The sequence below is a fragment of the Dryas octopetala genome, chromosome 6 (assembly GCF_963921425.1).
Source record: "Dryas octopetala chromosome 6, drDryOcto1.1, whole genome shotgun sequence".
Taxonomy (NCBI): Eukaryota; Viridiplantae; Streptophyta; class Magnoliopsida; order Rosales; family Rosaceae; genus Dryas; species Dryas octopetala.
This window is the reverse complement of record NC_141371.1, coordinates 19,706,894-19,731,264: the sequence shown is the minus strand read 5'-3', so window position 1 is coordinate 19,731,264 and position 24,371 is coordinate 19,706,894. Positions and strand designations below refer to the sequence as shown.

The 24,371-nt window shown below is 39.6% G+C and overlaps 1 long non-coding RNA gene and 1 pseudogene across 1 annotated transcript in view; both read left to right on the top strand.

Annotated features, from left to right (window-relative positions):
- Window positions 1-16,690, top strand: part of LOC147283095 (rust resistance kinase Lr10-like) — a 48,641-nt pseudogene extending 31,951 nt beyond the window's left edge.
- Window positions 1-24,371, top strand: part of LOC147283091 (uncharacterized) — a 90,807-nt gene that overhangs the window by 43,480 nt on the left and 22,956 nt on the right. The gene's annotated exons all lie outside the window — the stretch shown is intronic.

Below are 24,371 nucleotides of genomic sequence, written 5' to 3'. Positions count from 1 at the left end.
GAAAAGTTCAAGTGCAGTATAATACACATGGTGTACCGATAGGAGAAGCTCGTCAGACTTTAGCTTCATACATAGGGGTTAAGGCGAGGACCACAGTCCCTATTATTGAAGAAAGCTGGCCGAAGGTGGATAAGGACTTAAAAAAAAAAATCTGGGAGGATGTTGAGGTATTTCAGCTTCATTTTAGCTATTGTAACTGTTAATTTGCTGCATGTTTATCCTGAGGTATTTGCTGCATTTTTAATGATTGTTTGTCCTCATTAAGCCTAAATATAGGCTGCCTTTGATCTTCCCTCTACAAGCCAGAAGATGGTGCTGTCTTCAGCTGGCATTAAGTGGAGAACATTCAAGACTAATCTTACAAACAAATTCGTGCTTCCATTCAAGGACGATCCAGAGGCTTTGAAACTCCCACCCAAGCAATATGAGGACTTCATTGAGAAACGACATTGGGAGGCATTTGTTGCACGCCGACTATCAGACTCATTTATGGAAAGCTTGTTCATTTGTGCCAGCTGCTGCCAAAAGCTGTTGCTCCAGCTACATTTGATATTTGCAAAGTATTAAATTTTGGTTATTTCAAGAACCCATTTTCCTCATGATATGTGTTATATTTTTGTTCCTTGTACTTAATTGTAGGAACTACATGAGGCACAAAGCAAGAGAACTGCAAAGAGGAAGTATCACCATAGATTGTCGCGAAAAGGATATATAGGCTTGGAGGAGGATTTGGTAAGCTTGTGAATGGATATCTGCATGTCTAGTTTAACTAGCATTTTTCACTTGCATTTTTAATGTTAAATTTGGTTCTATGGATAGAGGAAACAAAATGTGGCAGCGGAGGATCTTGACCGTTCCATTCTATGGAAGAAGGCACGTGAAGATTCTAATGGGAACTTAACTGAGGAAGTACAATCGGTGGCTGATGTCATTGTAAGCATTCTGACCTGTATTGCAGTGGATTTCATAATTGATGAGGTCATTTTTGTGTAATGTAATTTGTCATGGACATGTGGCAGGACGAATTGCTGGAGAAAAAGAAGCAAGGAGAATGGAAAGTCGAGGGTGCAGTGGACGTTCTAACTATGGCTTTGGAGACTCTGGACACCCATGGTAGGGTAAGGGCAGTAGGGGGAATGTCAACCCTACCACATACTTCAACATTCCCAGAAAACCTAGGGAACTAGTCTCAAAAAATGAGTTGGCGGCCATGTTAGAAAAGGAGCGTGAAATGTGTAAATTGTTGTTGGAGAGAATTGAAAAGTTGGAGGCGCGGGAGAATGAGAAGGGTGTTCTTACACCTAAGACACTTCCAGGCCATGGGATTAATTGTCTCCGATAAAGCAAGTTGCCAGGATGAGGGAAAGTCTAAGGCTGCGGTGGTTGAGCTAGAAAGGAAGGAGGCAGTACACAAAGACGTCATCGCTGACTGCACAGTAAAGGTATTGGTCTGAGATGGTGTTGTTTTAGCATTTTGAATAGCACTTTATTTATGTATTGGTATGTACTATGTTTGCTTAGGAAAATTCTTGCAAACTGGCTTTGGGAACTACTAGAAATATTGTTGCATACGGTTCAATTATTGATCTTACATCTAAGGAAGTGCATGGGGTTCTGTTGGGTGACGCCAACTTGCGGGTTGCAATTGACATTGCCATTGATGGACAAGCTTTGCTTCCCATTCCAGTCCAAGAGGAGTTAAAAACTGTTGATGATGTCGTTGGCAGCCATGTCGCTTGGCCTAAAGACCTTGTAATTGAATACAATGATAAGGTAAATATAGTACGTACTTTCATTACTTATGTCTCTTTATTTTTCTTTCATTACTCACTTAACCTTGGGTCTTTGTGCTTAACCATGGCAGATGCAGAAGAAACAAGTGCCTGGCATGGTGAAAGAATTATTCAAGAAGGATGCACCAGCTGAGAAGCTTGTGCCAACAAATTGCAAGCTACTGTATCGTTATGCCCAGGAAGCAATGTATGAGAGTGGAAAAGCAATCACGTCTGAGATAGAGGAAGAAGTCTTTGGAGAAGTCCGAAAACTATTTATCTTGAGAGAGGATATAACTTCCCTCATGGAGATGCAGGAACTCTCCGCGACATGCATAGTGGTGTATCTGAGGTAGTTAAGTTTAATTGAAAAGCTAGTCATGTTTTGTCCTACTGATCTGCTCTGATATGTGTTTTTTAATTAAATACTATTAGGCACCTATATGATAAGTTGGTCAGGTCCAAGATGATTGATATGGTTGGTTTGGTGGATCCGGCCTGTGTTTCTGTTGGAGTAGCAAGCTCAAAGAAACGATCAACCTACATGGCAGCTCGTTTTCAGCAAGGAAAAAGCGATCGTGTTTTCTTGTTGCCTTACAATTCTGGGTAAGGGTGTTTAGATGATTAACTGACTTTCTTGAACCTTTTTTATGCCTGCCATTTACTCATGCATGCTAATTATAGTGCTACCCTTTTTGAAAGGTCGCATTGGACGTTGACCATAATTACTGAAAATAAAGACATTGTTTATATAATGGACCCTCTTGCAAAACCGACCTTTGACCAGGGATGGATGGACATTGTCAACACGTGAGTTGATGCTCCCTTATATATTTATTGGTTTATGCACTAGGGATAATTTGTTGGGGTGTAACTTATTGTGTTGTTTTGTTGATTCAGTGCGATTAGACAATTCAATGTAGTTACGGGTAGGCGAACTCGCAAAACAATACAGTGGAAGCATCTTTCAGTATGTATTCCAAATAATTCATTAATGTTTTCCTAATTACTATTTCTGCCATTCATATTTAAAACCTGTATGAATACACACTAACTCTATATGCATGCCACTATTTTCTTCTTGTGGTCAGTGTCCTAAACAACCTGGAGGGGTTGAATGTGGTTATTACGTTATGAGGTACATGAAGGACATCATTGACGATACGAATCTTGAGTTTGAGAGCACGGTAAAATCGAATCCAAATGACCTTCACGTACAGTATATATTTGCTTACATCCTTGCTTGAAGTTTCTGAAATTTTGGTTAACTGCATTGCTTATATTGAATACAGTTGGAACCTACTCAAATGGATTTTCTTCATCAATTATATTCATGTAAAAAGGAAAAAATTAAAAAAATCAAATTATAAGATTAAGCACTATACTTTCTGTTTGCCATATATCTCTCGTTTCTCCTTACAGTAAAGAAGGGTTCCATCTGAACCTGCCTTAAGAAACTGGTCAGTACCAAAACCACTCTTGGCCATTATCATGGTTGTCAAAATTCTGTTTTCTACAGGCTATATATTGTTCCTTTCTTATGTAAGCATTCAACTTGTACTAAGTTCTCTTTTGTTTGTCACTAATAATACATCAAACTTAACCATTCTACTGCATGTCTAATTTCTCTTAACCTTTGAAAAGTTGTCTAGCATCTATTTCCCACGGTGTTAGTTATGTGAATTTGCACAAGCTAGTTGCAAGCATTATTTTAGTATGAGCAAGCTTTAAGCTACCTTGCTATTGAGCTAATGCAATTTTCTTTTGTGTTTTCAGTGGAGCAAATCGAAGATCAAGCGATGCAGTTACACCAAAGACCAAATTGATGATGTTCGAGAAGAATGGGGTGACTTTGTTAACTTGAATTATGTGTAGGCTTAGGTATATGTGGTGATGGCTGGATGTGTCATTTTGTGGATATTATAGAACTTAGATCAATTAATTTAAATGCTGCCATGCCCATATTTTGTAAAGGGGAATGGGGAATTGCATGCCTACTGCCTAATAGTGTAACGACCCGACCCAAAGTTGACTTTTAAAACTAAGAGACTTTCGTCTTTGACCTTGGGTCCGTTTGATAGATCTCGAGCCCACGAGCTCGTAGACACGCGGCACGCGTCAATCGGAGTTACGGTTTGAAAGTTATGGGCATTTAAAGCGTGGGGCATTTTCGTAAAATGACAAATTTGGGGTTTAAAAAATTCAGATTTCTAGAAATTTCTCTCTCTCTCCTTTATATCTCTCTCCTCTCTCCCCGTGCTCTCTCGCTGGCCCGCGCGTCTCTCTCTCGCTGCAACTGTGCAGCCGTCACTGTCACCGGCGCGTGGCGGCGCGTCCGGCCGTGGCTGACGACGGGACCGGCCCAGATCTCCTCGCCGTCCCTCCCTCTTCTTTCCCCTGGCATCGGTTCAGCCCATGAATTCCCCAAACCAGAAACCCAGTTAGGGCCGGTTGTAGCTCTGGTGGTGACGCGACGGTTCCGGCGGTTTCGCAACCCAACTCTGGCCCAGAAAGCTCCCTCTCGTCGAACCCATCACGATGGTACCCTCCGATCGTCCATCGGAGTTCGCACGACGGCGAATCGACCACTCAAGGCCGGCGGCTTCCGCCGCCGATTCCGGCGTTTCCGGCGATAATTGGCCGTCGGTCCAGTTATGAGAAATGATCCTCTAGGTACGAGCTTTCTTTCTCCCTTGTTCTTGCGTGGCAATTTTGAGAATCCAGAGATTTGAAATTTTAAGGCTTGTACTCATTTCGGGTTTACCTTGAATTGAACCTATTTAAATGATTCCTGAGTTATTTTTCATCCAGTTGAAGTGTCTATGTTGAAATTTGGTTGATTGTTAGTTGAAAAATCATTTTTATAGGATATGACGCCGCTGCCACCCTTGCTTCCGCCACTTGTGGCGGCGGGTCAGCGATCATTTCTCTCATTTTGCCCAAATTGAATTTCTAAGAGACCCTCTGTGGTTATTTGGTGAGTTCTGTGAAATTTCTGCGTGGTTTAGGACCGGGCAGTCACCGTGCGTGGTGGTTACCGTCCATTTCGGTCATTGAATGGTCAAGTTGTGAATCCTGAATATTTAAATATTGGTTGTCTGGTCTTAACAGGTACATGGGCTCGGGAAATCTCATTCCGATGCCGTTATGTTGCCGGATTTGGTATCCGAGCAATGGCACCGTGAAGGGTATCCCGGACTTTTACGTAGTTAAATTTTAAGTGAAGCTTATCTGCTTATATTGTTGAGTACCGTGGTTTCATTGTCTGTTTTAAAGATTTGCTGTTTTACGTTAGAGAAGATTAGGTGTAGGATTTGAATTAGGAAAATGAATTGACGAGGATTTGAGGCGAAGGAATTAATTGGGAATTATAGCGTTGCTTAGAGGAGAGTCACCAAATTAGAGAATGATTAATTATAGTCGAGGTTAATGATTGATGATTAGGCAGTTATTAGATACAAATGGTCAAACTAATTATTGAGGAAAAGTCAGTATGTTTCGAGTGACAGACTAGTGATGGTTTATAAGCGGGGATCAAATTCGGAAGGATTCGGCAGAGTTCAGAGAAATTTTGGGAAAAATATTATGAGTTGGAAATGCGAGTACGGATTGGATGAGCCTGCTCGTACGGAGAGACCCCTCCGTATGAGATTGTGGCTAGGATACGAGCCTGCTCGTACGGAGAGACCCCTCCGTATGAGATTGTGGCTAGGATACGAGCCTGCTCGTACGGAGAGACCCCTCCGTATGAGATTGTGGCTAGGATACGAGCCTGCTCGTACGGAGAGACCCCCTCCGTATGAGATTGTGGCTAGGATATGAGCCTGCTCGTACGGAGAGACCCCTCCGTATGAGATTGTGGCCAGGATACGAGCCTGCTCGTGCGGAAGGGTCAACCGTACGAGATTGTGGCCAGGATACGAGCCTGCTCGTGCGGAAGGGTCATCCGTACGAGATTGTGGCCAGGATATGAGCCTGCTCGTGCGGAAGGGTCATCCGTACGAGATTGTGGCCAGGATACGAGCCTGCTCGTGCGGAAGGGTCATCCGTACGAGATTGTGGCCAGGATACGAGCCTGCTCGTGCGGAAGGGTCATCCGTACGAGATTGTGGCCAGGATACGAGCCTGCTCGTGCGGAAGGGTCAACCGTACGAGATTGTGGCTAGGATTTGAGCCTGCTCGAGCGCGGGATTGTGGCCAGGACATTGTCTACAGTACAGGTACGAGGATGATGTGAGCTTTAAGAATAAGTGTTTCGAGATATCGGTTTCCAAGGATAAATTCAGTTCAGAGCTTGATTTACGGTTAAGGGGATTTAGAAATGGTTTTGAAAGGAGATTTTTGAAAGTAGTTATAAAACTGGAGGATTTCCAAGAAACGAAGTGTGTGAAATTAGATAGATGGTTGTTGGGTTGCTTGTATTGCATTTGTTTACTAGGATTTAGTGAAATCTAAGCTTGAATCATGAGGACGGAAATGATGGTGTCTATGCATTGAGGATATTAATTAGGATGTGAATGATTGAGAAAGAGGTTTAAAAGACAAAGTTTCAGTGTATATTTGGGCCCTAGGATCGGGGTGTTACAAATAGTTTTTGTAAAGGGTAGTTTTAAGTGATGCCTAGCCTAGCTAGCTTAGACATATTTGAAGGAATGGGTAGTTAGAGATGATGAGATCTCCCCCTAATTTTTTTGATATGACAACTTTTGGGTCCTTTGAAATATATGACATTTGATGAATGGAATGGATTGTTGAATGAAATGAATCAGTTTAGCTTATCTGTGCAGGTAAAATTGGCCACTAAATAAATATGCACGGGATGGTTCAATGGTGTTAACCAATTATATCAGTTTTTTGAAAATAAATCCGATATCAAAACAGGTGTCACATAATCCTAATTTTGAAATATATTAGATCAATTCTAATGTAAAAACTGAAATGGTATAGAGAATAGATATCTATTTTGGGAAAATAAACTGATACTAATCATGGCTTCATAATCAGTTCTACAATAAAAACACATATAATAGATTTCTACGATATCATTTTTTATCACCAATAACGATATCTATAAAAATATTTATACCAGTTCCATACTTTTTAAACATATAATTCAAATATATGATATCATTTTTAATCACCAATACCGATATCTATACAAATATTTATACCAGTTCCATACTCTTAAAACATATAATTCATATATACGATATCAGTTATTATAAACATAACGATATCTATGGGAATATAAATACCAGTTTTATATTTCAAACGCATATAATTCACATATCATATATCATTTATGAGAACTAATACCGATGTCTATGATACTGTGTATACCAGTTCCGTAATTCAGGAACATATAAGTCTGATATAAGATATCTGTTCTTATACATAATATAGATGTCTATGGAAATAATTATACCAGTTATACGACTAAAACCCATATTATTAATGTATATGATATTAGTTATAAATATAATACTGATATAATATATTATAAATATATCATTTATTGCGTTTTTAACCATCTGGTAAGGGAAAATATATCGTATTCAAAAAAGGAACTGATTTAAAAACCTCTATAGAGATCAGTTCAAAACTGATATGTAAACCAATGAGAATAGATATCACGCTTTCCAATATCGAATTTTAGGGGCATTAGATATCGGTAAATTACTGATATGTATGAGCTTTTTTGTAGTAGTGTTGTGATGTAATATTTTTTTTTATTGTAGTGGCATGTGATGTAATATTTGTATATTCTATTACTTTTTACTTTATTAATTTGTTTGACTTTTCAACTAGTATCTAATTTAAAATGTTATTTAATTTTGGTACCTAAACTAAAAAGTTATTGAAATTTAGTAGTTAAAATCTATATACCTTATTTTTAGCAACCCACTTCCCCACCACCTTTATTTTAGGACAAATAAACTATTAAAAATTTTAATTGCATGTTTAGAAATGTCAATTGCCATGCGCCAATTAAGAGACTAGTATAGTTTAATGTAAAAGAATAATTAATTGGCTCTTTCCACGAGATAAAAATCACATTAAGGGTCTAATATAGAAAACATTGTTTCAAGTATGTAGCAGCACAAAAAAATATAGTTATCATGATTTGTTTTCTAATTTCCTTGACAGTGTGGTTTGCAACAAAAACTGTATTCGGGATTCCATGTATAATTGTGCTTCTAATCTATAAATTGAAGAGGCGACACTTATCAATGTACAGCGATATTGAAGAATTCTTACAAAGTCACAACAACCTCATGCCAATAAGGGACTCCTACTCACATATCAAGAAAATGACATGGATTCAAGGATAAATTGGGTGAAGAAGGTTATGGCTTTGTATATAAAGGAAAGCTTCGTAGCGGCCGCCTTGTAGCAATTAAGATGTTGGGTAAGTCCAAAGCTAATGGGCAGGATTTTATCAATGAAGTTGCTACGATTGGAAGGATACATCATGTAAACGTGGTGCAACTAATTGGCTATTGTGCTGAGGGATCAAAACGTGCTCTTGTATACGAGTTTATGTCAAATGGATCTCTTGATAAATACCTATTTCCTAAAGAAGGATCCATCTCCTTAAGTTGCAACAAATCATTTGAAATTTCCTTAGGAGTTGCGTGTTGAAAGGACCGCCCCCGGATTCCACCCTGAAACCCGGAGAGGTCCTGCGGGAATCCAAATTCAAGGAAAATCCTACCGAAAATTCGGCAGAACCTTCCCTGAAAATGGACTAACCCAGAAAATTCAAACCTGTTAAAAAGCACTTCTAACAGCAACCACCTCTACCACAACCAAAATAGGGTCTCAGACCCAACAATTTTAAAGAAAAACCATCTAAGAATTTTAAGTGTGATCATCAGAGCCACTATCCTAATACAAGGGATATTTTTACAAGAATATTGACTGGCGCCTACACGGTCCAACTTGAGAGATGGATGTAACTGCCTCGACGTGTTTGGCTCGACCTCCACCAAAGCTACTACCTGGGGGACAATTTAAGACAAAACAAGAAACGGTGAGATAGGCTCAGTGAGTGGACAGTTAAATGGAGATGAAATCAAATCTAAATATTTTTAACTCTAAAACCTCACGTCGCTCTTTGAAATCCCCCAGTTTTAAAACAATTTCACAAGTCTTAAAAATGTTATAAAACTCATGAAAAACAATTAATACTCTCAAGCTGTAAAATTATTAAAATATCTGAAATAAAATGAAATGCCTTAATGAAACTGTCGTTTAAAACGTTTACTGGTGGAATATATTTTCTCGAAACACTTCACAACTGAAAACTCACGCCACACTAGTACCCGGGAAACTGCTGGTCATACACTGCCGAGTCATCTCTAGGCAAGTGCAGAGCAAATATACACCTGTGCTGGTCATACACCGCCGAGTCATCTCTAGGCGAGTGCAGAGCAATTATATACCTGTGCTGGTCATACACCGCCGAGTCATCTCTAGGCGAGTGCAGAGCAATTATATACCTGTGCTGGTCATACACCGCCGAGTCATCTCTAGGCGAGTGCAGAGCAATTATGTACCTGTGCTGGTCATACACCGCCGAGTCATCTCTAGGCGAGTGCAGAGCAATTATGTACCTGTGCTGGTCATACACCGCCGAGTCATCTCTAGGCGAGTGCAGAGCAGTATTTACCTGCTGAAGGGGGTACTAATATGACGGTTTTAAACTGCTCATTTATCTTCATAAAATTCGTAACTCAAATCAATATTTCCAATTCAAGACTCATGATAACCAAATAATAAAATCATAATTTAAGAAAACACTTCTAAATCACAGATCCAATTCAACCTCTATTATCTCTCAAACAAATTCAATAACCACATAAATAAATCATGAATTTAGAAAAGCATTTGCAAAATAAAGTCCACTCACAGCAAGAATTCTAGCTTCGATCCCTAGTCAGGTCGTCTTGAGCTACGATCGTCTCGTCTATAAAATAAAACAATAAGCATCCTATTAGTCTTTACTCAAAAATATATATAGTATGTGTGTGTACGAAGACTAACATCCTACTTGCCCAAAATATTTATTCCACCGGCAAATTCCTAAATTTTCTTATCGCTCCCAAACTTAACTAAGTCCAAATCCTTCTCGGCTCCAAATCTACGACATTCGCAGTCTCAATTTCAACCATAAATTCAATTGGACCCATGCCGGTGGCATACCTTGATTGAGATTTTACCCGAGAGTTAAATCGATACACAAACAATGTCTAATCGCGGCTAAACATGAAATTTCCGTCAACCAACGTAGCATCCATCTAAAACAAATCATTAACGAACTAGGTATGGTACTCAAATACTGCTAAATAATTAAAATGGCAGTAGGGTGGTCGGAACCACCGCCGTCGCCACTCAAAGAAGCGGTTCATATACTCAAAAGTCGTAATTTCTCCAAAACCCATTAAATTGCCGAATCTAATCACCCATTAGAGGTCCATCGGGGTGGAAGTTGTCCAAACATTAATCAAAACCACCCCCATGGCCGAAATCAAGGAGAACCCGAAATGGGTGTTTAAATCCCACTTTTCATCTTCACAAAATCTCAGTATAAAAACAACGAATTCAATAGGGAAAAGAGGACCCATAACAAGAGGAAGGAAACTCACCATAAATCGAGGTGAAAGGAGGTTGGAAATGGCTGGAATCTGGCGAGAACAGTCGACGTTGGTTGGCTTCTAGGCGCGATTTCGCGTCGCTGCACTGACTGGCCGGCGAAGGGAGGGGTCTGCAGGGGTCGGCGCTGACGAGAGGAGCTCGCCGGCGATCTGGGTTGGTCTGGGTTGGCCGGCGGCGTGAGTTCTTGAGGGTGGCTAGTGTGTGCGCAGGGGTGGGTTGCGACTGTGTGTTGTGGCCCTCGTCGAAGTGGTGGCTGGCTGGCGAAGGGGGCTGGTCTGGGGGGTTGGCGCCGACTCGCCGGTGGTCTTGGGGCGTCGGGAAGGTGGCCGGAGCTGCTGCGCCGGTGAGAGAAAGGGAGGGGAGTGGTGAGTGAGCTCGGGGAGAGAGAGGGAGAAGTCAGGGAGTGCGGGAGAGAGAGAGAGATAAAGAAGAGAGAGAAGCCACTAGAAATTTCTAGAGAGAGAGAAAAATCAGAAATTTTTTCTGATTTTGGGTATTTAAACCCACTTTTATAAATTTACAAAATTGCCCCTCACTTCACATGTCCGTATCTTCCAAACCGTAACTCGGATTGGCGCGTGCCGCGTGTCTATGAAATCGTGAGTTCGAAACCTATCTAACGGACCCAAAGTCAAAATCAAAAGCCCTTTTATTTTAAAAGTCAAATTTTGGTCAAGCTTAAATTAAAACAAAAACAAATAAATCAAAACTTTAAATCAAAACCCTTTTTGTTTTCCGAATAATCCCAAAATCTTTAAAATACATTTCAACATCCTTTAAAACTTCTTAAAACCATAATTGAACAAAATTTAAATTTTCTAGTGAAAATTTGGGTCGGGTCGTTACAACCTCCCCCCCTTAAAAAATTTCGTCCTCGAAATTTAGTAAAAAAAATCTTTGATTTAAGTGAATTGTTGTTGCAAACTTCTTATCGCCCTTCAAATCGAACCTCATTTCAACAACCATAAGTTAAAATATGCGTGGATTTTGGCATTTCCTTCCATTCGAGAAAACCAAAGATATTTAAACTAAAGAAATCGCTCCACAACGAACCTAAATAAATTATGTAAGCCTCAAAAATCACAACTTGAAAACGTGATAGAAACGCCAGGCCCTAGATAAATTTTTCAGGGATAACACCATTACGAAGTAAATCAATTTAAAATCTTTAAATTATTTGAAAACCACTCTAACCCACAAATCAAGAAGGATTATCTCTGATAGACAATCAAAACAAGAATACGTGACAGTCAAGTGTGTGTGTGTGTGTCCCAGAGTCTATCAAAAATTTTGCATTATGACCAAGGATGGATAACGTACCCATGATGACATCCGGTGAAGCTAAAGCGTCCTGTTGCATCATGGCGAAGACTCTGCCCTGGGTCCTAGGGCGTCCTGGCTGGCCCCTCTGCTGCCCTCCACCTCTACTCATATGGCTAGACTGGGCTCCACTATTAGACGTAGCTCCCGCAGTCTGTACTGCTCCTTGCCCCTGACTCTGGGCCCCTGAAGTCTGTCCCAGAGGGACGGCTGAGCCTGAAACTCCGCTATCCCTCTGGTGAAAAGTCGGGCAATCCTTCATGAAATGCCCTACCTGTCCACAACGAAAACAACCCACGCTTCCTCTCTGGCACACCCCATCGTGGTATTTTTCACAAAGATTACATCTCGGACGATTTGTCCTAAGGGTTCGACTATCCTGGGATCCACTCAATCGTGCTATGCTACGAGCTGAGCTACTCGCTGACTGATGGCCAGAACTCTGACTGTGTCCAGAACCTCGACTACCTCCTGAGTCATGTCTAACACCTCTAAAACCACCACTTCCTGAAGAACCTGAACTGAAACTGCCTCTCTTGGATGGTCCCTGACTAGGGCCACTCACAAAAGTATTCTGGTGAGGGCGACGTCTCGTCTCACTCCTATTCCGCTCCGCTAAAGCTCTCTCCACCCTCATGGCAGCATCCCGCAATGAACTAAAGGTGGAGTGGTTAGCTGCAGTAACCACCGTGCGGATAGAGTCTCTCAGACCCTCCTCAAATCTAGAGCATCTATCTGCCTCGTCTGCCACAAGTGCTGGGCAAAACCTGGAAAGCTCAGTAAATTTCCTCTCATACTCTGCTACTGACACAGATCCCTGTCTAAGCCTCAGGAATTCGGCCCTCTTCTCATCACAATAAACCCGCGGATAGTACTTCTCGTAAAAGACTCTCCTAAATCTATCCCAAGTGATCTCTGCCGCGGTGAGTCCTAAACGCTCGGAATCTCACCAGTGATAAGCATCACCCACTAGCAGGAAAGTAGCCAAGACTAACTTCCGGTCATCGGGGCATCCCATAACCTCAAAAATCCTCTCGAGTTGTATCATCCACTCGTTAGCCACACTGGGATCCGAAGTACCCGAAAAATTTGAGGCCCCGAGCTTACGGGCACGCTCAATGCTATATTCCCCCTCAGGAAAAGCCTTGGTGCGAACAGCAGTAGTCACTGCCTCGGCTAGCCTATCAATAGATTGCTCGAAACCCTGCGTCGTCTCATCGACACCTTCTGCTACCCTATGGTGGGTCCCCGGTGGTCGGCCACGTCGTCGAGGAGGCATAATACCTATAAGAAAACCAAACTCTTATCAATAATGGGGATGCACATTCAGTGCAGAATTAAGGAATCTAAAACCTAATGCTCTGATACCAAGTTGACAGGACCGCCCCCGGATTCCACCCTGAAACCCGGAGAGGTCCTGCGGGAATCCAAATTCAAGGAAAATCCTACCGAAAATTCGGCAGAACCTTCCCTGAAAATGGACTAACCCAGAAAATTCAAACCTGTTAAAAAGCACTTCTAACAGCAACCACCTCTACCACAACCAAAATAGGGTCTCAGACCCAACAATTTTAAAGAAAAACCATCTAAGAATTTTAAGTGTGATCATCAGAGCCACTATCCTAATACAAGGGATATTTTTACAAGAATATTGACTGGCGCCTACACGGTCCAACTTGAGAGATGGATGTAACTGCCTCGACGTGTTTGGCTCGACCTCCACCAAAGCTACTACCTGGGGGACAATTTAAGACAAAACAAGAAACGGTGAGATAGGCTCAGTGAGTGGACAGTTAAATGGAGATGAAATCAAATCTAAATATTTTTAACTCTAAAACCTCACGTCGCTCTTTGAAATCCCCCAGTTTTAAAACAATTTCACAAGTCTTAAAAATGTTATAAAACTCATGAAAAACAATTAATACTCTCAAGCTGTAAAATTATTAAAATATCTGAAATAAAATGAAATGCCTTAATGAAACTGTCGTTTAAAACGTTTACTGGTGGAATATATTTTCTCGAAACACTTCACAACTGAAAACTCACGCCACACTAGTACCCGGGAAACTGCTGGTCATACACTGCCGAGTCATCTCTAGGCAAGTGCAGAGCAAATATACACCTGTGCTGGTCATACACCGCCGAGTCATCTCTAGGCGAGTGCAGAGCAATTATATACCTGTGCTGGTCATACACCGCCGAGTCATCTCTAGGCGAGTGCAGAGCAATTATATACCTGTGCTGGTCATACACCGCCGAGTCATCTCTAGGCGAGTGCAGAGCAATTATGTACCTGTGCTGGTCATACACCGCCGAGTCATCTCTAGGCGAGTGCAGAGCAATTATGTACCTGTGCTGGTCATACACCGCCGAGTCATCTCTAGGCGAGTGCAGAGCAATTATATACCTGTGCTGGTCATACACCGCCGAGTCATCTCTAGGCGAGTGCAGAGCAGTATTTACCTGCTGAAGGGGGTACTAATATGACGGTTTTAAACTGCTCATTTATCTTCATAAAATTCGTAACTCAAATCAATATTTCCAATTCAAGACTCATGATAACCAAATAATAAAATCATAATTTAAGAAAACACTTCTAAATCACAGATCCAATTCAACCTCTATTATCTCTCAAACAAATTCAATAACCACATAAATAAATCATGAATTTAGAAAAGCATTTGCAAAATAAAGTCCACTCACAGCAAGAATTCTAGCTTCGATCCCTAGTCAGGTCGTCTTGAGCTACGATCGTCTCGTCTATAAAATAAAACAATAAGCATCCTATTAGTCTTTACTCAAAAATATATATAGTATGTGTGTGTACGAAGACTAACATCCTACTTGCCCAAAATATTTATTCCACCGGCAAATTCCTAAATTTTCTTATCGCTCCCAAACTTAACTAAGTCCAAATCCTTCTCGGCTCCAAATCTACGACATTCGCATTCTCAATTTCAACCATAAATTCAATTGGACCCATGCCGGTGGCATACCTTGATTGAGATTTTACCCGAGAGTTAAATCGATACACAAACAATGTCTAATCGCGGCTAAACATGAAATTTCCGTCAACCAACGTAGCATCCATCTAAAACAAATCATTAACGAACTAGGTATGGTACTCAAATACTGCTAAATAATTAAAATGGCAGTAGGGTGGTCGGAACCACCGCCGTCGCCACTCAAAGAAGCGGTTCATATACTCAAAAGTCGTAATTTCTCCAAAACCCATTAAATTGCCGAATCTAATCACCCATTAGAGGTCCATCGGGGTGGAAGTTGTCCAAACATTAATCAAAACCACCCCCATGGCCGAAATCAAGGAGAACCCGAAATGGGTGTTTAAATCCCACTTTTCATCTTCACAAAATCTCAGTATAAAAACAACGAATTCAATAGGGAAAAGAGGACCCATAACAAGAGGAAGGAAACTCACCATAAATCGAGGTGAAAGGAGGTTGGAAATGGCTGGAATCTGGCGAGAACAGTCGACGTTGGTTGGCTTCTAGGCGCGATTTCGCGTCGCTGCACTGACTGGCCGGCGAAGGGAGGGGTCTGCAGGGGTCGGCGCTGACGAGAGGAGCTCGCCGGCGATCTGGGTTGGTCTGGGTTGGCCGGCGGCGTGAGTTCTTGAGGGTGGCTGGTGTGTGCGCAGGGGTGGGTTGCGACTGTGTGTTGTGGCCCTCGTCGAAGTGGTGGCTGGCTGGCGAAGGGGGCTGGTCTGGGGGGTTGGCGCCGACTCGCCGGTGGTCTTGGGGCGTCGGGAAGGTGGCCGGAGCTGCTGCGCCGGTGAGAGAAGGGGAGGGGAGTGGTGAGTGAGCTCGGGGAGAGAGAGGGAGAAGTCAGGGAGTGCGGGAGAGAGAGAGAGATAAAGAAGAGAGAGAAGCCACTAGAAATTTCTAGAGAGAGAGAGAAAAATCAGAAATTTTTTCTGATTTTGGGTATTTAAACCCACTTTTATAAATTTACAAAATTGCCCCTCACTTCACATGTCCGTATCTTCCAAACCGTAACTCGGATTGGCGCGTGCCGCGTGTCTATGAAATCGTGAGTTCGAAACCTATCTAACGGACCCAAAGTCAAAATCAAAAGCCCTTTTATTTTAAAAGTCAAATTTTGGTCAAGCTTAAATTAAAACAAAAACAAATAAATCAAAACTTTAAATCAAAACCCTTTTTGTTTTCCGAATAATCCCAAAATCTTTAAAATACATTTCAACATCCTTTAAAACTTCTTAAAACCATAATTGAACAAAATTTAAATTTTCTAGTGAAAATTTGGGTCGGGTCGTTACACGTGTGGTATTGACTATCTACATAAAGGATGTGACATGCAAATTTTGCATTTTGATATCAAGCCTCACAACATTCTTCTTGATGAGAATTTTGTTCCAAAAATTTCTGACTTTGGGCTGGCAAGATTATGCCCATTAGATGATAGCAGTTTGACTTTGACTGCAGCAAGAGGAACCATTGGATACATAGCTCCAGAATTGTTTTACAAAAATATTGGAGGTGTGTCATACAAAGCCGACATCTATAGTTTTGGAATGTTGTTGATGGAAATTGTAGGCAAAAGAAAGAATTTGAATGCAGTTGCAGCCCATTCGAGCCAAATTTACTTTCCTTTGTGGGTTTACGACCAATTTAGTGAAGGAAATGACATAGAAAATGGAAGATGCGACGGAGGAGGAAAATAAAATGACAAAGAAGATGCTTATAGTTGCGTTATGGTGCATACAATTGAAGCCTAGTGACCGTCCTAATTCGATGCACAAAGTGGTTGAGATGCTTGAAGGAAAAATTGAATGCCTTCATATGCCTCCACAGCTTTTCCTATATCCACAAGACAATGCAGTGGTAGTTTATGAAGACAATTCAAAAACAACATGGTCATCAACACCATCAAATGCCTTTAGAGACTTAACCGTTGGATGAGATATATTTGATCTAACGGATGAGAAAAAAAACAAGGGCTGAATCGGTAGCCCATAATGAGAGAGAAAGAGTAACCTCTGAACAAAACAAAAGAAATCCTTCTGAGTCAGGGCAAGCAAAAAACGCAGATCTCATCTGCTTCTTTACCCTCTCTCTCCCGCACCCTTTCTCCGATCAAAACCCAGTCGTCCGGCGGCAAAGTTGACAAAATCGGCCCCAAATATTCATCTACCAGTTACCATGTCGAAATCGATGAACCGATTGAACTTCGTGACGGCCATCCGCCTTCTCCGGCGGAGTTGCGACACCGACCACCCAAGACATCGTCCTCTCGACACACTGATCATCTGGGTGTCCTCCTTTAGACCTAAAATTCAATCATGAAGGAGAATCAAAGGAGAACAGATCCAACCCCTTCGCCGGCGATCTGAGTTTTCTAGCGACTTTGAGGTCTCTCTCGGGGATCATGTATCAGGTCATGGTCGCTACCGGATCATTACAAAGGTATAATTGCGTCCTCATAGAGAGATTGTGAATCTTTTCAATTACCTTGCAATGGCTTTCTGAAATTTGTGTATTTAAATTCTCTTACTTGTATGGATTTCAGAGGAATTGGTTTTTCTTGCTATGCCAGAAAATGTAATTGGTTTTTTCCCCAATTTGGGTTTTCACATATAGCAATGTTTTATCTCAATATGGTAACTTGGATCAAGAAAATGGTAACTTACCATTTCTTGAGAAAACGTTACCATTTCTACAGGAAATAAATCAAGAAAACGGTAAGTTTGGTCAAGCTTGGGCTGGGTTACCATATTCTTGAACAAAGTTACCATTTTCTTGATCGATCGATGAAGAAAGTGGTAACGTGTTTTGCTTGGCTGATTCCGTTACCATTTTCTTGATGCTTGGTTCAAGAAAAGGGTAACTTCGATCAAGAATGTAGTAACTTACCATTTCTTGAGAAAATGTTACAATTTCTTGAGAAAAAAGAAATCAAGAAAATGGTAAGTTTGGTCAAGATTAGGCTTGGTTACCACTTTCTTGAACCAAGTTACCATTTTCTTGATCGAACGATCAAGAAAGTGGTAACATGTTTTGGTTGGCTGATGTGGTTACCATTTTCTTGATGTTTGGTTCAAGAAAATGGTAACTTCGATCAAGAATGTGGTAACTTACCATTTCTTGAGAAAAAAAATCAAGAAAATAGTAACTTTGGTCAAGATTTGGCTTGGTTACCGCGTTCTTGATCGAGGTTACCATTTTCTTGATCAAACGATCAAGAAAGTGGTAACGTTTTTTTGCCCCACTGATTTGGTTACCATTTTCTTGATGTTTGGTTCAAGAAAATGGTAACTTACCATTTCTTGAGAAAAAGTTACCATTTCTTGAGGAAATAAATCAAGAAAATGGCAAGTTTGGTCAAGCTTGGGCTGGGTTACCACATTCTTGAACCAAATTACCATTTTCTTGATCGATCGATCAAGAAAGTGGTAACGTGTTTTGCTTGGCTGATTTGGTTACTATTTTCTTGATGTTTGGTTCAAGAAAATGGTAACTTCAATCAAGAATGTGGTAACTTACTATTTCTTGAGAAAATGTTACCATTTCTTGAGGAAAAAAATCAAGAAAATGGTAAGTTTGGTCAAGCTTGGGCTGAGTTACCACTTTCTTGAACCAAGTTACCATTTTCTTGATTGTTCGATCAAGAAAGTGGTAACATGTTTTGCTTGGCTGATTTGGTTACCATTTTCTTGATGTTTGGTTCAAGAAAATGGTAACTTCGATCAAGAATGTTGTAACTTACCATTTATTGAGAAAATGTAACCAATTCTTGAGAAAAAACATCAAGAAAATGGTAACTTTGGTCAACATTCGGCTTGGTCACCACATTCTTGAACCAAGTTACCATTTTCTTGATCGAATGATCAAGAAAGTGGTAACGTTTTTTGCCCCACTGATTTGGTTACCATTTTCTTGATGTTTGGTTCAAGAAAATAGTAACTTCGATCAAGAAAATAGTAACTTACCATTTCTTGAGATTAAGTTACCAATTCTTGAAAACAAAATCAAAAAAATGGTAAGTTTGTTGAAGATGTAATTTTGTGATTGCATGTCCAAACCCGATTGGCAAACAGGAGCTTGAATATAATACTCGGAGAATGCAATTGCTTTTGCGTCTATATACAGTTGCATGCGTAGGTGGTTACCACATTCTTGATGTGAAGTTACCATTTTCTTGAATAAAAGATCAAGAAAGTGATAACTTGGGTTTTAAGCATTTGTGAAGTTACCACTTATTGAAACAACTCTCAAGAAAGTGGTAACTCTTAGTCAAGATTTGGTAAGACTGAGAGTTACCACTTTCTTGAGGGATGCATCAAAAAAGTGGTAAAACCCAAATCACACTCTCATCTCACTCTCGATTCAAAAGAAATTGCCTCCCCTCACCCAGACTCTCTGGCGGCCCTCACCCTCTCAGTCTCACTTTCTCACTGAATCCTCGCCCTCTCGCCACCCTCGATCTAGCAATCCTCTCACCGTAAACTCAGAAACCCATCCCAGAAAGATCAAACTCTCTCTCGCCGTCCTCGTCCTCTCGTTGAATCCTCGCCCTCTAGTTGAATCATCGCCCTCTCGCCACCCTTTCGCCATCCTCTCACCAAAAACGCAGAAAACTCAGAAACCCATCATAGCACGTCCATCGCCCATCATCCCAGAAAACTCAGACCCTCTCTCTCACTGAGTTTCGAAACCTAGAAACCCAGAAATAAGAGTACATGGATTCATCTACACACTAGGGGGAGGGCACAGTATATTAATGGGGTTAAAGAGACCTGCTATCAATAGTTTTTAGACTAACCGATGGCGAAGTTGCTTCACCTGGTTCTCTACCTTCCATTTCTTTGAAGATTTTTTGTGGGACATTGAAGGTTAGTGCGACAGTAAAAAGAAACCGTCAGAACTGAGAGTAAGTTTTTTAACTCTTGGTCTTGTTTCTCTCTATGCTTTGGTTTTCTTGTTTGGAATGAGTCGAATGACATGGGTCTTGTTATGGGCAACAACTTGATCTCTTGCAACTTTTGCAGGGAAGAGAAGAGGAGAGGTTTAAGGAAACACAAAGCTGCCAGCAATAACAAGGGTAGTGGAGAGTGAGCAATGGACAACCTTCCAAGTATGGGTGGTAAGTTACTGTGGGGGAATTAATGAGATGCTTCACTAGGAAGTAGATTGGCTTTTGAAAACTCTGCAGGGACTTATTGCAACATGATATTTTCTTTGTAGCTAGGAATGAATCAGTTTCATATAGCTGGACCTCTGTGCTTTGTAGAAGTCCATAAAGTTTTGTTTAGTTCCTTTTGTTATTTGTTTTTGGCCAACAATTAGTTTGTTTGTTGAGAGCAGGAAAATGAATTAATATATTATTGTTTCAGAAACTCAAATAGTCAAATTTCTTGTATACATCCCCAGTCCGAAAACTCTCACTGAATCTCTTTCTCCATTAATTTCCTGCTCGATCTCTTTCGCTTTTTCCTTCTCATCGATTATCTCCTTGTAAGAGGCAATCCACACCTAATGTCATTTTAGTGGTCATCTCTTTTGCACAACAGAGAAAAGTAGAAAGAACATGCTCAAATCAGTAGTTGTCAATGGTACTCTTCTAGTTTCTTGGTTTGTTTTCGTTCTACTGTTGTGTGCTTGAGAATACCCATAGGTTTCAATGGAACAAAGAAACATAATCATGTTCTGCTGTGCAAATATGCTCTATGGATTCTTGTTTCCTTTCACATGCATCCCAGTAACTAACTTGCACACAAGTAAAACCTATTTTGCAATGGCCTTTTGAACTTGTTTCTAAGACACTTAACATTTAAACTTAGATGTGTTATGGGACTAATTGACTTTGAGTTTTAAGGAGACTATAGTAAGTTTCAATTTTCTTAAACATCCAACTCCAATAGAAGTTGAGTTGGTAATCACATATTTTGTTTATTCTAGTTTCCAGACGATGAAAGAAGACATTTAAACCAACTCGAAAGTTTTCACAAATTCAAGTTTGAAGAAGGCAGTAAAGATGCACCCTGGCCTTGAAATTGATCTGAGAAGTGATGTGAAGGACCAGTGCTTTCCTTTGGCTGTTAATTGTGCCTCTGTTATATGTTGCAGGGTCTCTCCAAAACAGAAGGATTTGGTAGGTCTATTATATATAATCTTCGTTTTAGAAGTTAGGCAAACAGAAGGCTAGCTTCTTCTTCTTTTATATTCTGTAGTGAATTTTATCATCTTACCAACTTTTGTAATTAAGAAAAACAAGCCGATTCCATCTTTTCATTTCAAAATACCTACAAGTGTTCTGAAATCAATCTTATATTTTTGCAGATTACTCGTTTGGTTAAAAAAAAAAAAAAAACATACAGGAAGGACAACCTTGGCAATTGGAGATGAGGCAAATGATGTTGGCATGATTCAAGAGGCTGATATTGGAGTAGGAATCAATGGCATGGAAGGAATGCAGGTAAGCTTCAGAAATGATCTTTGACTTTAGGACTTATTTCTGGTGACATGGATGATATGTATCTGTATAATATACCCTTGTTATTCAATTTGAAATTTGTCGTCTGTGCAGGCTGTTGAGATTTCAAGGACAGATTACAAGCCTTCGGAATGGACATCTTCTATCTAGAGATTTGCATTGTTGGGTTTTATGTTTAAATTAATTTGTGAGAGAGATGTACATGTTTTGATGGATAAACTTTGATATCCGAATACTAGTCACTTGTCATTTTGAAATGAAATGTATTAACATCTACTGTTGCTACTTATATTGAAAACAAAGCAGGATGTGTTTAATGTAGTAATTTTGAAAAAATGAGTTTAAAATAGTAATTAAAATCGAATTTGTGACCAAATTCTATCACTAAATGTATCTACAATATTTTAGTGAAGGAATGGTAGGTTTTAGTGATGAAGATTTTGGTCACTATTTCATGTAACCACCAGATCCACCTCATCATATTTTAGGGATGAATATATTTATGTTCCTCACTAAACCATCATCTATAGTGATGAAACATAGGCCTTTAGTGACCAAAATTTTGGTATTTTTGGGATGGAATAGTTCATCAATAAATCAATTTTTTTAGTGAGGAAAGACTTTGGTCACTAAAAAGTATAGGTTTTAGTGATGAATATTTTTTGTTCCTCACTAATAGGCTTTAGTCACTTGGTTTGCGTTTCGGTCAATTTAGAAACTTAAACTTAAACTTAAACCCAATATTCTATATCCTAAATCCTATTGTGTTTTTTTCAAATTTTAAATCCTATAACTTACCCAATACACTATACCTTAAGACTATAATTCATAGTTGGTAACTTGGGATATAACTATAGAAGCAATTTTGTTGAGAATTTGGGATTGCATGTCAAAACCGGATTGTCAAACAGGAGCATATGTTTAGTAGTCTGAGAATGCAATTACTCTTTCGTCTATACACAGTTGCAGTGCGAAACAATTTTTGACCCACTGATGATGTTACCATTTTCTTGATGTTTGGTTCAAGAAAATGGTAACTTGGATCAAGAAAATGATAACTTACCATTTTTTGAAAAAAAGTTACCATTTCTTGAGAAAAAAATCAAGAAAATGGTAACTTTGGTCAAGGTTGGGCTTGGTTACCACTTTCTTGATCAAAGTTACCATTTTCTTGATCGAACGATCAAGAAAGTGGTAACGTTTTTTTCTTGGCTGATTTGGTTACCATTTTCTTGAGGATTGGTTCAAGAAAATGGTAACTTGGATCAAGAAAATGGTAACTTACCATTTCTTGAGCCAATGTTACCATTTCTTGAGGGAAAAACATCAAGAAAATGGTAAGTTTGGTCAAGCTTGGGCTGGGTTACCACTTTCTTGAACCAAGTTACCATTTTCTTGATCGATCGATGTTGGTAATTTTTAACAACAATATTAAAACCTTGCAAGTGCACAAATCAAATGATAGTATAGTAAGCAAGCAAGGGTCATTCCCACAGAGATTGTAATCTAAAGAGATGTTTATCAATGTCACACAAAGAAAACTAGAACACAATTAAACACGAAAACAAAATAAAGATTGAAATCACAAGGACTTCCACACACACGCCAACACCAAAGGGGTTTTGATTTAATTTTGTAAATAAAACAAAACAAGGAAAAGAAAACAAAACAGAATTTAAATTAGAGTTTCAGAGAAATTGGTTTAAAATCAATCAAGAACAATAGCTAGGACTCACTATCCACCTCCAAACAATCAATCAATCCATAAACAACAATAGATAATCAATTTCTAGCAAGCATATGATGACGACACTCACAACCAGATCATGGCATTTGACTCTAGTTGTATGATTCTCTCTTAAGTGTATGTAAGGTGTATGACATTTACATCAATACATGTATTCTTAATTGAAATCCAGTATGGCATCTACTCAAATTAACAATCAAAAATCCATTATGATCAAAGAACATAAGAGTGTCACAAAAACCCTAAAACATGGCATTTGTTATTAGGAATTCAAGAATCGATTTCTCATAACTAGTTCTTAACCCAATTATTCGTTGCAAACAAGAGCACATTCAATATGGCAATTGACATATGTTCTACAACAATTTAATTCCGATACATGCTTCAAAGTTAGCTACTCAAAGAATCAAAATATCAGAATTCACATAATATAGAGAAACCGAAATCATCACGCTTGTAGAAACTGAAAAATCCATTCAAACTTGTTTATAGAATTGAAATCATGTTTAGGGCTTCAAGATTAAGCCCTAACTAACAAGAAATTAGTTACTCATGTTCTTAGATGAACTCAAAAATAAATACATAAGAACTGAAAATTCAAAGAACAAAGGAAAATAAATAACTTGCTGGCAGCTTTCTCCTCTTGCCGTTGCTCTCCTTAGGACGTGAATCCCCTTGTATGGGGCCTTGGCTGGCTTTTTATATGACTTACATCAAAGTCCTAAACCCTAAAATTGACTGAAAAGTCGTCCAAGAAGTCTTGGTAAACAAGGAATCCAAATAGGAAAGTAAAGATCACAATTCCTAACTCCACAGGGAAATACAGCTCAGCCCAATTGTCACACGATTTGGGGATCTTCGGCCTTCTATAAAAATCAGTAAAAATATATTTTAGAAAGATAAATGTCTTATCTTTCCAACCATATATGTCACGTAACTTGGAAAATTCGGGAAGGCTTCCGTTTCTTCATATTCACGTAACATGTACGAAACTGTCCTGTCTGCACGTGGGCTAACTTTACTTGTAAAACTGTACCAATTGGCTCGGTAATAAATTCTAGAAAAATCACAGATTGAACTTCAAGGTGTTAGCTTTCATTTCCAATTGGCCTTGCGCTAAAATTCCTCCGAAAAGTTGATTTTCCCTTAAAAACCTTCTATGAGCGCAGAAAAGCTGAAAATCAGAAAAGTGAAGTAATAAGCCCTTTTCAAATCTAATTCTTCTACAAAACCTAAGTAAAAAGAGTACATAAATGAGTATATTTATGGACTTATCAAATACCCACAACTTAGATTTTGCTAGTCCTCGAGCAGAACAAAACGAAAAATAAAAACAAAAGAACAAACACTCAACGCAAACAAGCGATCGACTAACTTCCCAATATTGATCTCAAAGATAATCA